Source organism: Ambystoma mexicanum, chromosome 9 (assembly GCF_040938575.1).
Source record: "Ambystoma mexicanum isolate Mex_15411 chromosome 9, UKY_AmexF1_1, whole genome shotgun sequence".
NCBI classification, from domain to species: domain Eukaryota; kingdom Metazoa; phylum Chordata; class Amphibia; order Caudata; family Ambystomatidae; genus Ambystoma; species Ambystoma mexicanum.
The window spans coordinates 956033890-956055560 of record NC_090931.1 but is presented as its reverse complement, the minus strand read 5'-3'; the positions used below and the strand labels follow the sequence as shown (position 1 = coordinate 956055560).

At 46.5% G+C, this 21671-nt stretch overlaps 1 long non-coding RNA gene across 1 annotated transcript in view; it reads right to left on the bottom strand.

Moving 5' to 3' along the window:
• The window catches only part of LOC138489763 (uncharacterized), a 37955-nt gene extending 29576 nt beyond the window's left edge, over window positions 1-8379 (bottom strand). The window contains exon 1 of the long non-coding RNA XR_011274890.1: window positions 8338-8379. This is a non-coding gene — a long non-coding RNA (uncharacterized lncRNA). The remainder of the gene's footprint in view (window positions 1-8337) is intronic.
• Between the last annotated feature and the right edge of the window lie 13292 nt (window positions 8380-21671).

Here is a 21671-nt window from a genome sequence, read left to right as displayed (position 1 = left end):
GCAGACATACTCCTCTTTTGAATGCCTTGTCTGCCGGCTCTCTCTCCTAGCCATTCCCTTACTGTGGCTACTATCCATCGGCCACCTGGGCATATTTCTTCCTTCCTCTCCGAGTGGGCGGACCTCTACTCCTAGCTCTTGGCCTCAACCACTCAACTCCTCCTTTTTGGAGACTTCAACATCCACCTGGATGACTCCTGTCCCCCCTCTGGACACTTTTGTGACCTCTGCGACTCTCTCTCACTCACCATTCTCCCCTCTGGCCCGACTCATGCTGCAGGGCACACTTTCGAGGCTCTGATCTACTCTGACCTTCCCCTCTCTGTCCCTCTCTCCACTCCTCTCTCCTGGAGTGATCACTTTCTCATTTCCTCCCACCTAACCCTCCCTACCCCTCAAGCCATCACTGCCACCCACCTTCGCGGTCATCTGACCCATGAACCGTGTGTCAGTTGAGGCTTTCGCTGCCACCTTCTCACCCACTCCTCCCCCTTTGGCTGACTCTCATCCTGACACAGCCCTCTCCATGCTTCACTCTTCTATAACTGATACTCTTGATATCCTTGCCCCTGTCATGAGAATCCGCCTGAAGCCCAAAGCCAAGTATAACTCCTGGTATGACTCTGATCTCGTCACCCTAAAACAAGAGTGCAGGGTGGCCGAAAGGAAATGGTGTGCTTCATGTTCATCCTCTGACAAACTGGCCTACCGCCTGCTGGAAAGGCAATACCGGCTCTCCGTTCTCACCAAGAAGAGAGCCCATATCCAAGCCCGGATCTCTGCGGCATCTAACAACTCGGCTGAACTCTTTAAAATCTGCAAGGAACTGGCCAATCCTGCCGCAGTCACTACCTCTCCTATCCCTTCCCAGGCCGTCTGCACGGCACTGGCTTCTCACTTCATTTCAAAAACTCAGGACATCCTGTCCTCACTCTCCTCCTATCACCTCCCTCTGTCTATTCCGTTCTCTTCCTCTGGCCCTTCTGCAGCCACCCCCCTCCCTCCTTCTTTGCCTTTCCCCTTTTCTCTGCAGACAAGGTTTCTCGACAAGTCAGATCTATGAAAGTCTCATCAAAACAAATTCACCCCTGTTCCTCCAAAACTATCAAGGACCACATCGACTCCCTGGCTCCTGCCCTGGTTGATTTCTGCAATCACTCCTTCATCACTGGAGTGTTCCCATCCCCCCTGAAGAACTCCCTTGTGCACCCTCCTCTTAAGAAACCCTCTGCTGACCCCTCCTGCCCTGCTAACTATCGCCCAATCTCCATCACTCCCTTCCTGGACAAGCTCCTGGAGAAACTGGCCATCTCCCATCTTAATCTCCACACCGAATCTGTTGGTTGTCTTCATGACCATCAGTCTGGCTTCAGGGCTGACGAAAGCACGGAAACTGCTCTCCTGAACATCCGTGAAGACCTGCTCTCCAATCTTGACTACAACACCCAGTGTGTCCTCATCCTGCTTGATCTCTGTTCTGCCTTTGACACTGTCAACCATGCCATCCTGCTCAACCGTCTCTGTGATAACCTGGGTATCACTGGACAGGCTCTGGCGTGGCTGACTTCTTTCCTCTCCGACTGACCCTCCCAGGTCCAACTTGGGTCCTTCCTCTCCGATATCTTTTTCTCCACCTGTGGTGTCCCCCAGGGATCTAACCTCTCTCCTTGGCTGTTCAACCAATACCTGGCACTCCTTGCCCACCGCATCGCCGCTCTCTGCCCCAGTTTTCAGTGCTATGAGGATGATACCCAGCTCATTTTCAGGCTACCCTCGGCCTCCTCCTCTCCTTCCCTCATCTCTGACTGTCTGTCTGCTATGCAGGAGTAATGTGCCGCCCTATCTCTCTTCTTCCATTCCTCTCTAAGTTTCTCGAGAGCTTCGCCTACTCCCAGCTCTCAACCTTTGTCACCATCTCTCTCTCCTACCCCCCTCCCAATCTGGCATCTGTCCTAAACACTCTCCTGAAACTGCTCTTACCTACATCCTTAACTCCTTCCTCTCTGCTTGACATTCTAAGCAATCCTCAGTCCTCATTCTTCTTGACCTCTCTGCTGCCTTCAACACTGTCGATCACCCCCTTCTTCTTAACACTCTTTCTTCCTTTGGATGCAAAGGCTCTGTTCTTAACTGGCTATCCTCTTACCTCTCCTCCCACTCTTTCACTGTTTCCTGGGGTGGCAGGTCCTCTCCATCCCAGCCTCTTGAGTACGGCATACCTCAAGGTTCAGTGCTTGGACCTTTCCTTTCCTCACTCTACACCTCCCTCCTTGCCCCTGTTATCTCCTCGTTTGGCATTTCCCACCATTTCTATGCCAACGACACTCAACTCTTCCTTTCTTTCTCATCTGTCGCAAACAACCTCCACCTGAAATTCTCTTCTTGTCTTACTGCCATAAAGAACTGGATGTCTTCCTGCTTTCTCTCCCTCAACACTAACAAGACTGAAGTCGTCTTTTTCCCCTCCAATTCTCTTCCTCCTCCCTCCCCTCCACCTTTCATTCACTTTCCTCCCACTAATCTCCCTATCTCTCTCCATGCTCGTAACTTAGGCATTCACTTTGACTCCTCTCTCTCTTTCTCCCACCATATCTCTCTCACTTCTCGTGCCTGTCGCTTCCACCTCTTCAATATTCGCAAAGCCGGCCCCTCTCTCGCCTTTCATGCTACTAAACGTCTAATCTCCTCCCTTATCTTCTCTCGCCTCTTCTACTGCTCCTCCTTACTCTTTGGACTACCTACTTCTCATCTCACCCCGCTCAAATCTATCTACCATTCTGATGTCCGTACCCTCTGTCTCCTTACCTCCCATGACTCCATCTCAGCTTCCCTCTCCTCCCTTGTCTGGCTTCCATTTCACTCTCAACTTAAATTTCACTTTCTCTGCCTTGTCTTCAAATCTCTCCATGGTCTTGCTCCTCCTTACCTCTCCTCCCGTCTCTCTTTCTACACTCCCTCCCGCTCCCTTCGTTCAGCTGACCACTTCCTTCTCACTGTACCTCCATCCCCTTGTGCCCCCTCCCGTTTCCGCTCCTTCCAGCTCCTAGCTCCCCTGCACTGGAACTCCCTACCTCTCTCAATCCGTTCTATTCCTACCTTCTCCTCATTCCGCACCACCCTTAAATCTCTACTTCTCCACCCCCCGCCTTGAAACCCCTTCCCCTTCTTGCTCCCCCTCCTTCCTTTCTTCTCTCCTTGATTCCTCCCTCCACTCCCCGACCACCCCTCTCTCACCCTTTCCCCTTCTCTCCTCCTTCTCCTCCCCACCTCTCCCTCTCCCTCACAGTCCTACTGCACTACTCTCCTTAGTCCCTTCAGTTAAATTGCTCTTCTTACTGTTTTGTTGACTGATTCATAACTGTAATTTGCTTCTACCATTATATTGTTTTATGTTTTATGTACCAAGTTGTTCAATTGTGCAGCGTTTTGGTGTAAAGTGCTATATAAACAAATAAATACAAATACAAATACAATGACCTCTGCCTTAATGCCAGTAAGACTGAGATTCTACTCATCGGCACACCCTCTCCCTCCTTCCCTGCGGCTCTCTGGCCTGCCTCTCTTGGCCCTCTTCCTGCTCCCACCTGCAAAGCTAAAAACCTCGGGGTCATCTTCGACTCCACACTCTCCTTCTCTCCTCACATCTCTGACGTCTCTAAGAAGTCACACTACCAGCTTCACCACCTCAGAGTTATTCTTCCTTTCCTCTCCTTCCCCCAGAAGCTCACCGTCTCCAGAGCCCTGGTTCTCTCTAGGCTGGACTATTGCAACAGCCTCTATCTAAATCTGCCTGCCTCTACTCTCCGCTCTCTGCAACTTATCCAAAACAGGACTGCGTGACTTGTCCTTGGCCTCAAGCTCAGGGATCGTATCTCTCCAGGACTGAAATCTCTGCACTGGCTCCCAGTGGCTGCAAGGATTAAGTTCAAAAGGTTACCAGACATTTGATCGAAAAAAATTGGTCGACTGGACAATTGGTCGAACCAATTTTGTCGAAAACCAAATGGTCGAATTTTTTTATTTTTACCCCTTTTTTTTGGGGGGGGTCCCACCCAACCCCCCTACCCCTTTTTTTTGGGGGGGGTCCCCCCCAACCCCCTTTCTTTTCTAAAAACCCCTTTTTTTCCCTAAACTACAACCTTAAAAATATATATATAGAAATAAATTTTAAAAAAAGAAATTACGTCGACCAAATGTCCTGTCGACCAATTGTTTTCGATGAAATGTCCGGACACCAGTTCAAAACCCTCTGCATTGTCCACAAGGCCTCAATACCTTCAACTCTCTCTTCCCAAATACCTTCCTTCTCGGGCTCTACGCTCATCTGCCTCCAACTCCCTCAGGGTCAGCCACTTCTCCAAGCAACGAGTTGGTGGTCGATCTCTCTCTTCGGCAGGGTCTCCCTCTGGAACAGCCTTCCTGCTTCCCTGAAACTTGAGGAGAAGCATCTCCGGTTCCGGAAACACCTCAAAACCTTCCTCTTTGCCAGGACCGTCACGAGGGGGAGGGCAGGAGGGGAAAACTGCCCCGGCCCTGGCGCTTGCCAGGGGCCTCGTGGCCCCCTCTCCTGTGTAGAAAGAAGGCAGCACAGTCCTCTGTGTTCTTTGTTCACACGGGGGACTGTGCTGTCTGCTCTCTGCACCAGCAATGATTTTGCTGTTTGTTGTGAAGCCGTTTGGCTCCACAACAAACAACAAAATAATGGGAGACAGCAGGGCTCAGAAGTGAGCTCTGCTGACTCCCTGTTATTCCGCTGACAACGTGGACATGCTGAATGACAACAGAGGACTCCTCTCCTGTCAGTCAGTGTGTCCACGCTGCTCAGCGTGACCACGCTGACTGATTGGAGAGGAGTTCTCTCCTATCAGTCAGCAGCATCTCTACGTGTCGAAGTGATGAGTGGGCCATCCACTTTTGAAAGGTGCATGGAGGTAAGTTTAGTGTTTTTTTATTTTCATTAAATGTGTATATATGTGTAATGAGTATGTATATGTGTATGAATGCATGCGTGCAGGTTGGAGTTTATGTTGGGGTCAACTCTGTGTTTGGCTTTTATGTATGCATGCATGTAAGGAGTTGTGTGACTGGTGGATGAGTGCATCTATGAAAGTGTGGTATGTGAGTGTGTGTGCCAGCCCCCACCCCTAAGTCTAAATTTAGCAGCCCTGCCATAATTAAGAGGTGGGGTCACTGCATCAGAGGTGCACCTAGGCTAAACTTTCGGGGGGTGGGTTGGGACTAACACTTCAAATGTTGGGAGAGGGGCAAACTTACTGTGGGGGCATCTAACATCTTTCCACATTCAAATGAGACTAACGGGCCCCCACCAGCCCTGACATATCTTCCGCCAGCCCTTCTCCCACGTCCTTCCCAATTCCCTGAGCCCAGCTAGGAAGCTGAATAGCTATTGCACCTTCCCTTTGGCCATTGTCGCACCTTTCATCCCATTTCAGAGGCTGTTTACTTTCATAATGCTATGCTAGTCTCGCGAGAGGTGGGCCATTTAAAAGCTGAGAACAGAAGTTAAGACTTTGGCTTTTTATCCCAATCCCTGGCACTTCTCCCTCTCGATACCCCCTGCACTGTAGTGCTGTCGCACTTGCACGATCTGAATGTCATAAGGCCTAGTAAGATCATTTGTATTGTCCTCCCTTAGTCTTCCTTTGTCTTGTCATGCCTAGAAACACTTGTGTACAGGCGTGTTATAAATGATGTATGCCATATAATAACAGTTACCTCTTCCCCTCAGAGGATTTATCATCAGCAAAGTTAAAAATCTGTACCCCTTTTAAACCTAAAAAATGCAATATTTCCAGTACAGTGCAACATTGACAAGGGACTTCACAAGGGCTCGTGCTCAGACCTTCTAGTGGTCTTGGGAGGAAGTGCCTCACTTTCGAACCTAGCGACCATGGTTCAAAGCCCTGCCCAACATAGTTTAAAGCATGAACACACCACAGCATTCTAAAATAAACATATAGTGCACATAGATTTCCCAGGATTGTGGAGCTGGATCTGAGATCCTGTGAGTAATATTTTGCCAAATTCCAGTCCCCATGACAGCATTGAGAACAGATAGGGAGAAATGGCAGACGAGGAGGGACACAAAGCTTGTAGATGTTGTTTAGTTATTTGCCCATCCAATGACTTTTCATGGCCATGCTAATCCCTATGGCAATTCACACCCAGTACCTGCCCTTTCCACCAAAAACACTTCCTTATTGGAACTCTTTGAGCTAGCTTTAATCAAGCCTTGCCATCAAACTTTGCCCTCACAGTGTCTGGGAGTGTTTTCTGAAAGGAGTCTTCTGAGAGTTAATGACTTAGTTGGAGTTCTAAGCACAGTACCAGTGTAATGCAAATGTCTTGACCAGGTCTGCCTTCAGTCACTCTATTTAAAAGCACCTTGCATGTCTTTTACTGAAGTCCCATTAAAAACAAACACTGACAAAGCCAACGGTTTTGGCTTGTGTATATTAGGCATTTGCCAGGCACTGCTGTTAGATGCTCAGGTACTCAAACCATTTTGCACCTGCTAACATCAATGGTTAGTGAATACCAATACAGCAGTGCCTTTCCCATGTCTACACGAAAGCCCATACTGTTAGCATTGCCAATGCTTGTTTTTCTTTACTCTTGATGCACAGGGCTATAAATCAAGATTAAAGCAAACATACTATTTGGCTAAACTGGTCCACCTTGAATTTAGGCCAGTCTAGGCACTTATAACACTTATGGTGCACAGTCACCCTGGACATACTTTCTGTGGCATGGCATTTTTACAGGCTGGGAGTCCGTACATGGTAATAATGGCATATATTGGTGCAGCCTGCATGGATATACATGGGAACAACAAGCATGAATATATTTCTGTACTAATATATGTTGTGTGCAAAGGCGGCATGAAATGCATTGGATAATGTTCCTGTGCACGGTTCATGACTTGCAACTATTGGGTTTTTCCATGTGCTACCATACAAAACCAATTACAAACTGTATGGATTTCTATCCAATTTTGCAAAGAAAGTGCTGTAAAATGCATAATTTTAACCCAATGTTTCAAACATTTTCTTGTGAGTGAGAAACCCCCTCAAGCAACCCTTGTTGGTTTGGGCTCCCACCCTGTGCTCTGTCGATCCTGCATAATTGGCTTAAACATTTAATCCTCTTCAGTTCAGAAATTCACCAGCCTCCACTGTACATCATCTTATCTGACTGCCCTGTGTATGATGTGTGTTTTAATGTGCACACAGGGACAGGGTGCTCCTTAATGCTGGCATCACGCACCACATGCCGTCATGCCATCCTATATATATATATTTATGCCTATGATACAAAAGCTAGTCTGACATAAACCTTTCTTCAGTAGAGAAATCTAACTTTGCTGTAGTTGATGATTTGCAGTTGTAGAAATAAACCATATTTGGGTTCCTCCACACAAACTCAAGGGGGGATTTCTCGAGTCTCCTATTTGCGGGGGTGCCGCAGCTGGCCCAGTGCACCAAATGTTTTGCCCCGGGCCTCACCAAATCTTGTGACAGCCCTGCTCTTTGCTTCTGCTTTCTCTGCCTCTCTCCCCTACTGAAATTCCTGACCGAAACGGCACTGGTTACCTGGCCACCCTTTCTGATCTTGGGCCCTGGCCCCGCCAGTTGCATACCTGCACTGCCTCCCTGGCAACCCCCACACTTAGGGACTGTTTTCTGTATCCCTACAGTCCCCCTACCAGCACTTATGTCTGCTCTTACCCTGCACCTGCCACCATCTGGCCGCTTTTATTTATCTTATTTATTCTATTATCCCATGCACTGCACTTTCCCCTCTCCCTTCCCCCAGGCACTTTTTTCCTTTCTCCCTACCCATGCACTTGCGTGATCTGAATGACACCTGGCCTAGTAGGATCGTTGTCTCCCACTGTTTCCCCTCCCTTGCCTCGTCGCGCCTTGAAACACTTGTGTATAGGCGCGTAATAAATGCCATATCATATCATATCATATCATATCATTCACCCTGTTAACCAAAAAAGCATCACCCTTTCTGGAAGTAGTGCATGAGATTGGACATATAGACACACCTAATTCTGCGCTGGGTGATTAAGTCTGTTTAAATAATATATTCTAGGGGACTGTTGCGTGTGCACAGGTCTTGTGGCTATGCCCTATGCCACAACAATGTGTAGAACAGAACTACGTGATCACTATGCGCCACGTTACTTTAAATGAAAAAATGCCGAATCCGAAAACCGTGGCACGCAGTGATCACAAAGATCACCCTGTCCCGCTTTCCATCTACCCGCTACCCCTTGTATGCTACCTACCTGTTCCTCTGCATACTTACCCTCAATCTGGATTTGCCCATCTCTCTGCGATGGAAGTTTCCTATCCCTAAAGTGGGCAGGGACTTCCGCCGCAGGGTGCTTTATTCTCTCTTTTCTTTCTCAACTTTATTTTCCGCTCCTTACTTTTCCTACTGGGACGGGTGACACCGCTGCAACTCCCGAACTCATTATAGTGAACAAGTCTAGCGGGGGACACCTCCGCAATCCCTGCTCCCCTTGTTCCCTATGATTGGATTCTGCATTTTTGGTAATATCGAATACGGCGGTGAAAGCGAATTCTGTTTTTTTTTCAATATTTTCTATTAGTACCGTGTAGACCTTTTGTACTGTGTGCCTGCGTTAACAGGCACAAACTCCCTCCTTGTCCTATAGCAGAATCATCCTTTCTAGATTTTGCAAAACCCAGTATTCCCGTAAAACCAGTTTCTTAATTTATTGTTTTGCTGTCCTACCTGCCACGTGTTTCGACATAAGGCGGTCTTTTTCAAAGCTCTAACAGTCATTTTTATGAATACATATTGAAAGTTGCCACAGCCAGCAGTCATGTTCTACAGTTATCATAAGTGAATTCAATATGCAGTAGAATACCCGAGTATTTTTACTTAATTTAGCGTCATAACATGGCTGACCAATGAGTCAAGACAGAAATTAGAATACTTAGCAATTTATGCAACGTATGCGTCTAACTACGATGTGCATGCGCTCCTAGCTCAAAGGTAAGTGCGCTTAGATACGAGCGGCCTCTGTAAGTATTATACCCTTCATCACTGAGCACAGCTAATTATCACATCATAAACAGTGTGACACTATTGGCCACATTCTTGGAATATTTGCCCGGTTAAAAGTGAATTTGCACTGCTGAAAAGTGACTGTGCACTGCTGACACAAACCCTGATTGATGGAACCATGCAAAGTGTATTTTTGCCGTGCAAAATCCGGGCAAAGTCAGTGCATAGTCATTTTTGCAGTACAAAAGGACTTTGCACTACAAAAATACACTTTGCACGGTTCCACGAATCAAGGTTTGTGTCGGCAGTGCAAAGTCACTTTTCAGCAGCCCAATGTCACTTTGAACCGGGGAAATATTGCATGAATTGGGCCCTAAGAATTTTAGATCTTGCGAAGTCTTTAGCACCTTATTCATACTTTCGACATAGATCAACAGTCACAACAGGTAAGACATGTCTTTCTGACATGTTACCAGCCAGACACTATTATTTGAATGCCTTTACATGTTCTAAAATGACATGTAACTTCTCTTCTCTCTCCCTTTGCCTTCTCCCCCTACATCTGTTACACTACCCTACTCGGCATTGAAGTCAACAATTGTTGACCTGATATGGTCATTTGTATTCTCTATGCAAACTACTGCCTTAATAATTGGATTTCTTTTTTTTTCTTTTTCCTTTTTTGATTTATTCTCCTGCATATTGAATCTATTTATGATAACTGTATAACATGGCTGTTGAATGTGGCAATGTTCAATATGTATTCATAAAAATTACTGTTAGAGCCTTGAAAAAGATCACCTTAGGTCAAAACACGTGTCGGATATGGCAGCAAAACAATGAAGAAGGCACTTTGCGCGTGTTAACGCAGACCCACAGTACACGGCTTCCTTTTTGAAAGTGTACTACACACATCTTTCAGCACAAAGTCTTTCGAAACGATCCACAAACTCATCTTCCATCTCAGCAGTCATACTTTTCACAACCAAACAACAGACTTATTCTATGTATCAGAGCTTGATTTACTTGCTAGAAACAGGTCTCTCCTTCTCTTCCTTGGACCTTGTGCTGTATTTCTTAAATTCTCCGGTGGGTGAAGCCGCAAGAGATGTCTCGATTTGTATTCTTGATCTGTCCTTGCATGGGATGCCAAAGAAAAGAGTTAACTAGGGCACGGGCCTTTCTTCTTTGGTGTTTAGGCAGTGTTGCGTTCATCACACACTTCATTGTTTTGCCATCAAGTCGCAGCTTTGGGCCTCAAGCGGAGCCTTGGCTGGCCCTGGACAAAGGCCTCATGGATAAACGACCTGCTCAACATGAGCTCTTTGCCAGGAAGCCGATGTCTGTGTGGCCAAATCCCAGCGAAGCCTTGGGGGGGTCTGGGAAGGGGAGCACTAATCACTCCTCTTTCCAAAGATGCAAAGTGGCAACTGTAGACGCATGTATTGATGGAGCTGCAGAGAGTGGACCACTTGAAAAGCACAGTTTTCTCACAATCATTGATGGATGTAAATCACAGCACTTTCCCCAATCGGAACTAATGAATTAAGAAAGGGGCAGTTAGGAAAACTGAGGCAAGAGCAGATGCAGGATTCCATATCACTGCAGTGGAAAGTCTCTAAGGGGAACTGAAAACACACCTGCTAGAGGCCACCACACTGTACAAATGACAAGAGTTCTTGAATTGAAGTCAACTTCCCGGATATACATACTGTTTGTCTAATAGCATTACGATAATCTAAGAAAAATATTTAAACTTATGCAAAAAATGTGGGCTTGATACTTTTGAAAAGGGATAAATCCTATTAAAAATAGTTAAATGATGATTCTATAAAGCAAAGTGTACATATGAATGAATCTGCACTCTACACCTCACCCCTGGGAAAACTCACCTCATCCTTCGGCTTCCAATATCCCCCCTGTACAAATCTCACTCAGATCTTTTTCTCCTTTCCCTCCTTCAGTCTTTCCATGTTGGAGCGCATCACGGGCATGGAACTCCTCTTTCTCGCTGCTTCCAATGCCAACCTTAATCTCACGTCTCCAGTCTCCTTCCCTTTTAACTTCACTCCATCATGAAGACTCGTAACTTCCGGTGTTCTCTTTTGCAGTGACCTGAGAGTCCAAAAGTTAATCACAAACAAGGCCACTGCCACGCCTCAAAATAAGGAACATTCGCCCACACATCACTCACCACTGGGCAAAAACTCTGTTCTCTACACCCGTTTTCAGCCAACTCGACTACTGTCCGAGCCTAATTCTTGGTCTTCCCCCCTGCTCCTTGACTCCCTAAACAAAGCTCGCCACATTCAGATGCCAAGCTGGATGTGGATCCATCCAAAATCCCTCTATCTTCAAGTCCCTACTGCTGGTCTTCAAATCTATCAATGGTCTCCCTTTACAGTGCTGTTATCTGCATCTTGACCTCTGCAATCCTACTCTCTTCACAGCCTTTCTTTCATCCGCCCCACGATGTCACTTCCTGCTTCCGCTCCTTCTCCCTCCTTCTCCCTTCTTGCCAACCTCCATTGGAATGCTTTCCAAAGCCATCGGTGTCAGTCCATCGGTGGGGCTGTTTGAAACCCGACTCAAACTCAATTGGTTAGCAAGTGAGAGGGTGTTTCGTACCACCTGCGGACTCCGCCAAAATGGACCCCTAGCCTACACCTCCTGATAATGTCACTGCTGATTGTAATTATGCAAATATGTGCATTGTGTGTTTGTAGAATACAAGAGAAGGCCCTTTATGTTTATCTTATTTGTGTCTGCTCCCTGAGCACTGTCCCCGGTCAAAGGGTCGGCTTAAGGTACAATTGAGTGGTGCACCTTCACAGTGGCGCACAAAATAAAGGTTGCATCGGGCTGCACTGCATCATCCCTTAAGCCAGCCCTGCTAGAAGTCTATGCGCAGCTCTCGCATAATCACCTCTAGAACATTCTTCTGAGCACTGCAGACAGTGTGTGGGTGGCATGAGACCTTCTGCTGGAGGGCATGCCCATGCGATGGCCCTTGTGGGATATATTGACCCACTCAATGCATTGCCCCACATCACTGAGCTGCATTTACGCTACAAACAGCAACCTGTCTGCGCTGGCTCCTGTGCGCACCAGGACCTCAAAACTGTATTTTGGCAGCAACAGAAAAATGGCTGCATCATCATGCCACCCACATTTCAGGTGGGGTGGAACAAGGGACACACTGCAGGATCATGCCAGTGTGTTCTGAGACATATATATGGAATCAAGTGAACCGGCAGCACTGCATTGCTGCAAAAGCCAACAATTCCCCTTCAGAATGAAATATTTTCACCCTTTCAGAATGCTGCTTTGGTGCCAATTCCACCTGTCATTCTGAAACCACTGTGAGTAAAAAGGCCCAGTCAAACCAACTCTCAGAGAAATCAAAAGCAACTTAATTTTTCCCTCGCACAGGAACACGCGTTTATTTCTTGACAAAATGTATCCATGCACAGCAGTTCAAAGAGACTTTTTACTCTCTGAGCCAGGTCAAGGATAAATGTATCTATACTTTGGATAAGAGTCCTGCTGCAAGGAAAATGACTACAGCTGCCAAGACAGTGGCAATCTGAGGAGCTGCAAACCGAAATTAAAGAAAGAATGCTAGCAGTTTTTAACACATGTTGAAAAATGGGCTGTGCTGACTGAAGAGAAAAAAATTGCCTTTTTAAAACTCAATTGTTAATGAAAGCCTGTTTACTTAGCAATATAAAGGGATTATGTTAGTGGTGATAATACACACATAGGCTTCCATCTGTCACAGGTTTCTTTAATTCCAGACTCAAAGTAAGAAATCAAACCGTTTAAAACACATAGGCTGGAGTTGAGAGATCTCAGAAAAACCTGTGATTCCAGTTGCCAGCCATGTAACTTCCCAAAGGAAGGGAGATATACCCTAAATCCAGGACAAGTAGGTGCGAAGAGCCAGCTTGAAAAACTTTGTATGGGACAGGACAATGAGAGTTCACAAGCTTGTCAGACATTCGTCTGTGCTCCTGGCTGGGACAATAGCAGTCCTGGCATACTCACCTTCCAAATGCAAAGGGGCAATAAAACCTTCAATTAAGACTGGAAACCCCTTTGCCTAGAAGGAAATGATAACTGCTTGCAGTTGAAGGAAGAAAAAAAAAACAGGATCAAGTAACAAAGGGACTGCCTTTTGGTGCCAGAAACTAGTTTATAAAGAAACTTTAAAGACTCTTATTTCTGTAGCAAGAATTGGCAGATGTAAAAGTTTGCAGTGTTCAATTTAATTTTGTGGGCCATCTTTTAAAACTTAGTAAAACTCATTGCCGCATGGGGAACAGAAGTTACGAAATATGACAGATTCTTAGGAAAGTATTAATGTGGCAAAATTTAGATTTTGTACATACATCCCTGGGGACAATTCACATTTGTGTATAAAATTGTGGAATTTTAGGCCAAATCTTTAATGTGTAAAATTACCAAAATGTGTCAGAAACGCGAAACAAGGTTGCACAGATTGATGGTTTAGACTAATCTGTGCTGCACATCATATGTAACGTGTGGGTATAATTTGCCAAGAGATTGCAAGTGTATGAATGTATGTTTTGAGCAAAATCAGATTTTAAGTAAGGTAAATGTGGGGGTGTTGGGACATTGTAAACCTAACCTCATAAACCTGACATCATTCCCTTAGAAATCCAACCAGCAGAGAGCAAGGCAGAGATTTCTACCCTTGCCCAATCCTATTGTTAGGGGCGTGTGTAGTAAAGCCTGCCCCTGTCATATTCTGTGATGTCACCTGGCATTATAAATAAGAGCCCCTGACAACACACAGGGACACACTGATTCCTGACAGATTCCTGATTTCCTACGCCGGCGTCCTGTTCCTGTCTGTTCCTGTCTTCATCTTACATTTATTCATCTAAACTACAGATCCCAACCACAAGGCCAAGCATTGCTGATCTTGCTTCAGCTAGGCATCAATTCTAAATTAATCCCAATAAGGTAAACACTGTGGTGTTTTGGGAAGCATCCTGAAGTAACCTGGCTTGCCACTTACTGCATGCTGCTGCTATCCTGCTATCCTGATGCCCTATCTTATCCAGTAACCAGAAGTGCTACCCGGTAACCAGTCCATGACCAGCTGTTCAATGCCCACTGATTTTGTCCGGCTGTCCTTTCTTAGACCAGATCCGTGTGGCGACCGAGCGCTGACTGTCCAAAATCCAAACTAAAGTGGACTGCGAATATGAATAGGAACCATACAACCATAGTAAACCCTGCCTTGTTTTGTACCATCCCAATCTCTACATCATCCTATTCTGACCCCGATAACTGTAATATTGTCAAAAATCATTCTTGAAACCCTGCCTTTGATTCCTTGGGCTAGCACCAACATCTTTAATAATTTTGTCTTGTAAAATCCTGAGCTATTAATCCTGTTTGGGGTGATTGGACTGGGTCCGCCAGGGTGGGCGCAGAGCTGCTAGGGTTGAATTTGCGAGTCAACCCCAGGGCTCACTGTGTCTCAATCTGGTAGCCTAGCCTGAATGCCCTAATGTAGAGTAAAACTGTCCTTGTCAAAATTGATTTCTGTTCCTTTTTCGCGCCTTCATTTTTCTCAAAAACGTACCTCACTAGATCTTGCATAACTCACTCAATTTACCAGCTAGAGACCTCATTTCACTTTCATATTGTACCTAAGGTCCATAGCTACACCCCGACCTAAACTGTACCCATTTTAATTAAAACCCGTTTTGGTAAATTCAGGCGGGAATGGCAAAAGTTTGATAATTTTATAACATGTCATTTTGATTACAAACTGTTTTCAATCTTCCATTCCATTTCGAATTGTATGCTTTTGCTCAATCCATTGCTTGTGATTGCTGCTATCTTTCCAGTGTTGCTCCAGTGAAGAATTGTTTTTGTTTCAAGAGTTATATCCATTCATTCATTTATTCATTCATTTCCGAGTGTCATTTTAGCATTGCCAGGGTTTAAAATCTGGTTTTCTCTCTTGTTTGCGGAGGGAATTTTGGATTTCTATTCTGTCTCTTATTTGCCATTCCCGATTACCTGCTGCTTCTGTTCATCCACCTAGACTTGATTATTTCAGGGGTGAGGGAACATAGCAGGGGGAAATTCTAACTCAAGTGCTATTTTACCTAAAATCAAAAAGTGCTCCTATTCCCTGGTGTTTGGTAGTTGTGTCAATAGAAGGGTAAACTGAGTGCATTGCTTACATTCATATTGTACTTATCACTCCGTTGGTGATTGCTGCCCCATATTAAAAATTGTATGATTTCTTTTAATTTTCAAATAAATAAATATTATATTTTACCAACCAGCCTGGTTCATGGTCCATTGTGACCCAGGGAATTTGAAAAGGAGGTGTGATATGAGTGGTGTATCATCTCAATATTGAATCTAATCTAACATAAGCATTTCAATCGCGCGCTGCATACTGGGCCGAGACAAAGGTGTGCGTCACCTGATTGAAATCATTAACACCTTGCTTCCGCGGTACAATCCAGACAAGTCACGATACAGTCATAGTCATGCATTATGCAATGAAAGAAGTAAAGGCTGCAGAGCACTTGTTTTCTAAAGTCTATGCACCAGATGGACTGGGGACATCTTTCCTTCACAATATTAGAATGTGCCTTTGAGATGCACGCAGTGCTGTCTATGCCCTGGCAATGAAATAGAAAAATCAAATCATTGACTGAAACTTTATATGACATTGTCAGTCAATGACTTTCTGTTAGTGAGTGACAGAGGTGCAGCGCCTTTTCAATAATCATGCCGTAGCGGTTGAACAGCAGGGGGCTTGCCCTGTGCAAAAGATCTTTCACAGGGCACTTTGTGAGAAGCTTGAGGGCATCCTCACATCTACTCCCCTTAGGTCCTCTTCACAGGTGGGCAGGAAAAGGACATCAATCTTTGATCCTGACCCTGGGGATGGAGAAGAGAGTAAAGATCGCCTGGGTGGAGGGTCCATGGGGATTCGGAATGAGATGTCCTCAGGCAAGACGCAGTATTCCGCATTTCTCTTTCAGGAAGACCCCTCTATCCCAGAGGCAGTTATGGGGTATCGCTAGCCCTTTCCCACTGACCAGGAAAATGCCCAGAGATATTACCACTCTAGAAGCACCATAAAGAGGGTGAAGAAGAGAGGGCTCAAGGGAGAGACAAGCGAGACGTGGTATCCCCTTTTCCCTATTGAAAACCAGCCTGAACCTCCCCCGGCCTTTATAGCCTATTGTCAAACAGCTCCACTAATTTCTTCACGTATTTCCTTTGACAATACAGAGAGAAGGAAGAGGTGACTAGGAGTAGTGAACACCTATAACTCCTTTCACCACTCTAGTACTGAGGCCAGGAAGATGCCTCCAGAGTACTGTGAAGGTCAGGCATGTCCCTCTAACTATAGTCAGGCAGGTTCCATTAAGAGCTCACATCGGCACCCTGTCAAGTGGTTGCAGGTGTATAAGAACAAACCAAGAGAGTAGCAAAGAGACAAGCAGGGAGGCCTGTATGGGAGAGACAAGAAGGGGACCCTGCTTGTGAGGAGGCAGCCGTGGTGGGTCCTGCGGAGATGCCAGGATGCTGGCAGAAGACTCTGGAGACCTGTGGAGCCCGGGAGAAGTTGGGCTGTTGGAATTCCTCGGGTGTGGGCCCCTCCATTGTCCGGGAAACGCAGCTAGAGCTGCAAACAAGAAATAAGAACGGAAACCGCTGACAGTGTCTGCGGAAGCAGAGCGCAGCTGCCGAACTGCGCCAAGACCAGGGAAGCTTCCATTGTGAATGTTAAAGACATTGTGAAACAAACGATGAAGGAGCACTGTTAATTAACCGTTAATGCAATCCAGAAGGAGTGTCAAGATGATCTCGAGTTGTGTTAAACATTGAAAGACTGAGAACAGTATAAGTTGCTACGTTGAAGTCTCGGGGAGGGGAACCCTGAGACTTGATGAAATGTTATGTTATCTTGAGGATGGAACCTCAAGACCCTTTGTCTTTGAACTGTGTTGCCTTAAGCATGGGGTTGCAAACCATGAGGATTATGTGGAATTGCATTGCCTTGAACTTGGGGAAGGGAAGGAACCTCAAGGATTTGTGGAACTTTCTTGACCTTAGGGAAGGGAAGCTGAAGAGGAAACTGGAAGCTTGAAGAAGCACTGAAATTTGTGTTGATCACCATTTATTTTATTATTGACATCCCTACACATTGTTTAGCATTAGATGTTTGGACACAGACAGCCTTTTAAATTGAACTCTTTGACTCCGAATTTTGTTAGTTTTGTTCAGGTAGGGAAATCCCACCTTAGCGTAGGGCAAGTTAGGCTTTTAACTATCCTGACATTTGATTTAATAACCCATCTTATTTTGAACTTCAGAGCTGGTAAACATGAGGCCGGCACTGCCCGGTCAATGTCTCATGGCTCTAACCCTCCATCGCCAGGTGCACACTTAGCTCATAACCATTGTATATTGTAAAGGCACCACACCTAGGGATTGCCTCCGTCCTTAGTATACATATCCTGTGTAAGTCATTTTTGTTCAAAATGACACCCTTATTATTCAATAAATACAATTAGCACCCTGGCGGGGGGTTACCAGCCAATCAGGTGGCTAGGAGCGCTGGCTTAAACCACCGCCATCTTGCCCCCACCCACCTTCCCTTTCATTTTTATTTTGTTTACATCCTCTATCCCCCTCCAGCATCCGCTCCTTCCCCTTGATTCCCACAGGCTGCTATGGAATGGGAAGATGGGCTCCATACGGAGCCTCGCCTTCCCTTTCCATGGCGCCCATCTTTATAAAAGGATTTTCCTACGTTCAACGGGACACGCGCGGCACTCCGTTGAACAAAGGAAAATCCTTTTTTTTAGCGCCCCACATTACCGCTTTGGTAGCCCGTGGTGCTAATAGCCTTAAGCTCCTGTTCCAAGTGCTAGAACAGGGAGGTAATGGTCTGGAGCACTCGTTAATGGTCCTCGCTTCGCTCGGGTCATTAACTTGGGCTGCCCGGTGATTTACCCCCGTTTCAGGACGCAATCGGGCAGGAGCTCGGAGGCTCCTGTGCAAAAAACACTGACGGCCCACCCCAACCGAAATGGTGCAGGTAAAATACCTACACACCACCCGGGCTGGAAGACCTGGAGAGGACTGGAAAGCCCGGGAGCCCCCGAGCGCTGTGAGTTCATGACAACTGCTGGGGGCAGTTTATTGTTGTTCATTTTCATTGATCCATCTTACGAGATGAAGGTTGTTAGTGTTGATAGATCTCCGAAGGCAAAATCACAACTGACTGGTGGGGAAATTGGCTGGAGGGCCAGGACGGGCAGGACCGCACATAACAGTGCCGAACTGGTGACACTGGTCGCCACCGTCTGCATCACCGGTGGAAGCGGGGGCTCTCCCAGCGTTTTGCGAAAACAAGATGACTACACACATTAGACTACTGACTTGGAATGTAAGGGGCCTGGGCACCTACCTCCGAAGGAACAGGATTAAATCCTACCTACAAAGAAAGAGAGTGGACATCGCTCTCCTACAAGAGACTCACTGCACCGCCGAAGCGGATGAAAAGCTTAGAGAACACTGGGGGGGACAAGGCTACGGAGCCCCCTACTCCAAATTCGCCAGAGGGGTGTTCATCTGGTTCAACCCCCAGGTACCGTTTCTCCTACGCAGGCTGGCGAGGGACCCAGAAGGTAGATATCTGATCATATGGGGAACAATGGAACAAAGAGAAATATGTATAGTAAACTCATACTTCCCTAACAATAACATCCCAGCTCACTTAAAAGCACTTAGCGCCCAAATGTCACAATATCGGGACGGCCTCTTCTTGTGGGGGGGTGATTTTAATTGTGTTCACAATCCCGAACTAGATAGGTCTTACCCGCCGGTAAGCGGCTTTCCCGCTGCCACCTCATCCCTGAGGGTAACTGTTAACGAACTCGATCTGGTAGATGCTTGGCGAGATCTCCACCCAAGCGAAAGGACATACTCATATTACTCATCCCCACACAAACTTCACACAAGGCTAGATTATTTCTTCATAAGCAGAGAACATATGCCTCAGATGACTAAAGCACAATACCTAGGAAGGACCATTTCCGACCACTCCCCACTCCTATTAGACTGGCAACACAATAGCCCTAGACCGCCCATCCCTATGTGGAGAATGCCTGTTGAGGCTCTGAAAGACCCGACCTTCAGGGATGAGCTCAAGGAGTCCTTAGGAAACTATATAGCGGTAAACACGGGCAGTGTGGACCAAATAGGAACGCTATGGGATGCCCTAAAGGTGGTAATACGGGGAGAAGCAATCGCAAAAGCAGGGGGCATCGGGAAATTGCTACGAGAGGAACTGAATCAGAAAGAGCTGGAAGTCCAACAACTAGAGTCCACCCCTACTGACACGCTGGGGAGGGAAGAAGAACTGAGTTCTCTTCGGGAGGACTGCTCCAGGGCATGGGACAGGCTGGCTAAGTTTGATTTTAGCGTTAGAACTAATAGAGCACATGCAGAGGCCGATAGACCGGGTCGACTACTAGCGTGGCTCTGCAAAAGAGAACACCCTAGGCAGGTCACCACAGCACTACAAGACGAACAAGGCATAGAACACAGGACCCAACAAGACATAAACAACACCTTCCAAAGTTTCTATGCACAACTATACTCCCACGCACACAAGGTCCCGCAAGACCAGATATTAGACACCCTAGAGGAAATTGGCCTGCCCAGATTGTCACCAACACAGTCCGAAGCCCTAGACTCCGACATCACACCGGAAGACATAACAGAGGCTATTAGGTCCCTCGCTACTTGTAAGACCCCAGGATGCGATGGACTCCCCCCAGAATTCTACAAGGAATACGAACCCACCCTGACGCCCCTGTTACACCAGGTCTTTTCTGAGACGTTCGAAACCGGTATCCTACCCGACAGTATGAGGGAAACCTTACTAGTCCCGATGCTCAAACCCGATAAACCCTCTGATAAATGTGACTCCTACCGCCCGCTCGCCATGCTCAACTATGATGTGAAAATACTGACGACAATATTAGCGAGACGTCTGTCCAAAGTGATTGGCGACATAGTACACGAAGACCAAAATGGCTTTATACCTGGACGTAACACGTCCTTAAACTTACGCAGGCTTCAGCACATTATAGCTGAAACCAATACAAGCAAAAAACAACTCGCACTACTCTCCCTAGATGCTATTAAAGCATTTGATTCCATTTATTGGGAATGGCTGGTAGCGGTCCTGGAAGGTTTTGGACTCGGCCAACGATTCACCAGATGGGTAGCGATCCTATATAATGAACCCAGGGCCAGGGTAAAATCCGGGAAATATGTATCGGACTCATGGGATATTCGCAGGGGCACTAGGCAGGGCTGCCCACTCTCTCCCATGCTCTACATCCTGGGTTTGGAACCCATTGCAATCTTCCTTAGGAAGCAGTTTTTTGATGCAGGAATTAGGCTGGGCGGGACTGACCATATTGTTTCACTATACGCAGACGATGTCCTAATATATGTTAACAACCCTCATCTCAATGTCCCGACAATACTGGAGGTCCTTGATAATTACGCCAAAGTTTCGGGTATACAATTTAACAAAACGAAGTCCTGCATGTTCCCATTAGCATCCCTGAAAAATAAATCACCAGAAGAGCTTCCCTCAGTGGGCATAAAATGGGAGACCGAATCTTTCCGTTACCTTGGGATCCAGATAATGCACACCCCAGAACAAATGCATACACGAAACACGTTGGCTGCGATACCCAAACTGCGCAAATCCATAAGTTTTTGGTCTAAGCTTCCATTGTCCATGCTGGGCAGGGCCTCAATAACCAAGATGATCATTCTCCCTAGATTCCTATATGGGTTCCAGAATGTGCACTTTTATATCACCAAACCCTTCTTCCAGCTCCTTGATACAATAATTAAGGAGTTTCTATGGGGTAGGGGCAGACATCGGGTGGCACTATCTACCTTAGTATTACCGCACAACCAAGGAGGGATTCAGTTGCCAAGTCTAGAGAAATACTACCTTGCAGCTCAGCTAAGCCATGTAACCAAATGGCTAGCGGACGGGACCACTTCGGAGAACCCCCTCCTGCAGGCCATGATCTCCCCAATCCGCCTGAGGGAATTACTCTGGGCCCCTCAAACTCTGCTACACAAACAGCCCTTTCTAACAATCCTTGGCAGAAAAATATGGAGCAGAACCAAGACGGTGTTACACTTGAAGCAACCTTACTTCCAAGAAGTACCAATACTCTCGGGACTCGACAAGTCTGTCACCACCCTCCACACCATTAGGCATTGGGAGGAAAAGGGTGTATACACCTGGGGCGATCTATACTCCGGAGGCACATTCAGGGATTTCGCTGAGCTGCAGGAGGCGGAGGGCATCCACGCTGGCCAATTCCTGTGGTACCAAAAAATCCGCAAGATAGCACACACTAAATGGGACACCTGGCCAGAGGAACCAGAGGCCACTCCCCTCTTGTCTTTGATATACACCCTGAGCGAAGAGGGGAAAGCAATATCTCAAATATATAAACTCCTTGTTGACATCCCTAACCCCCGCGGTG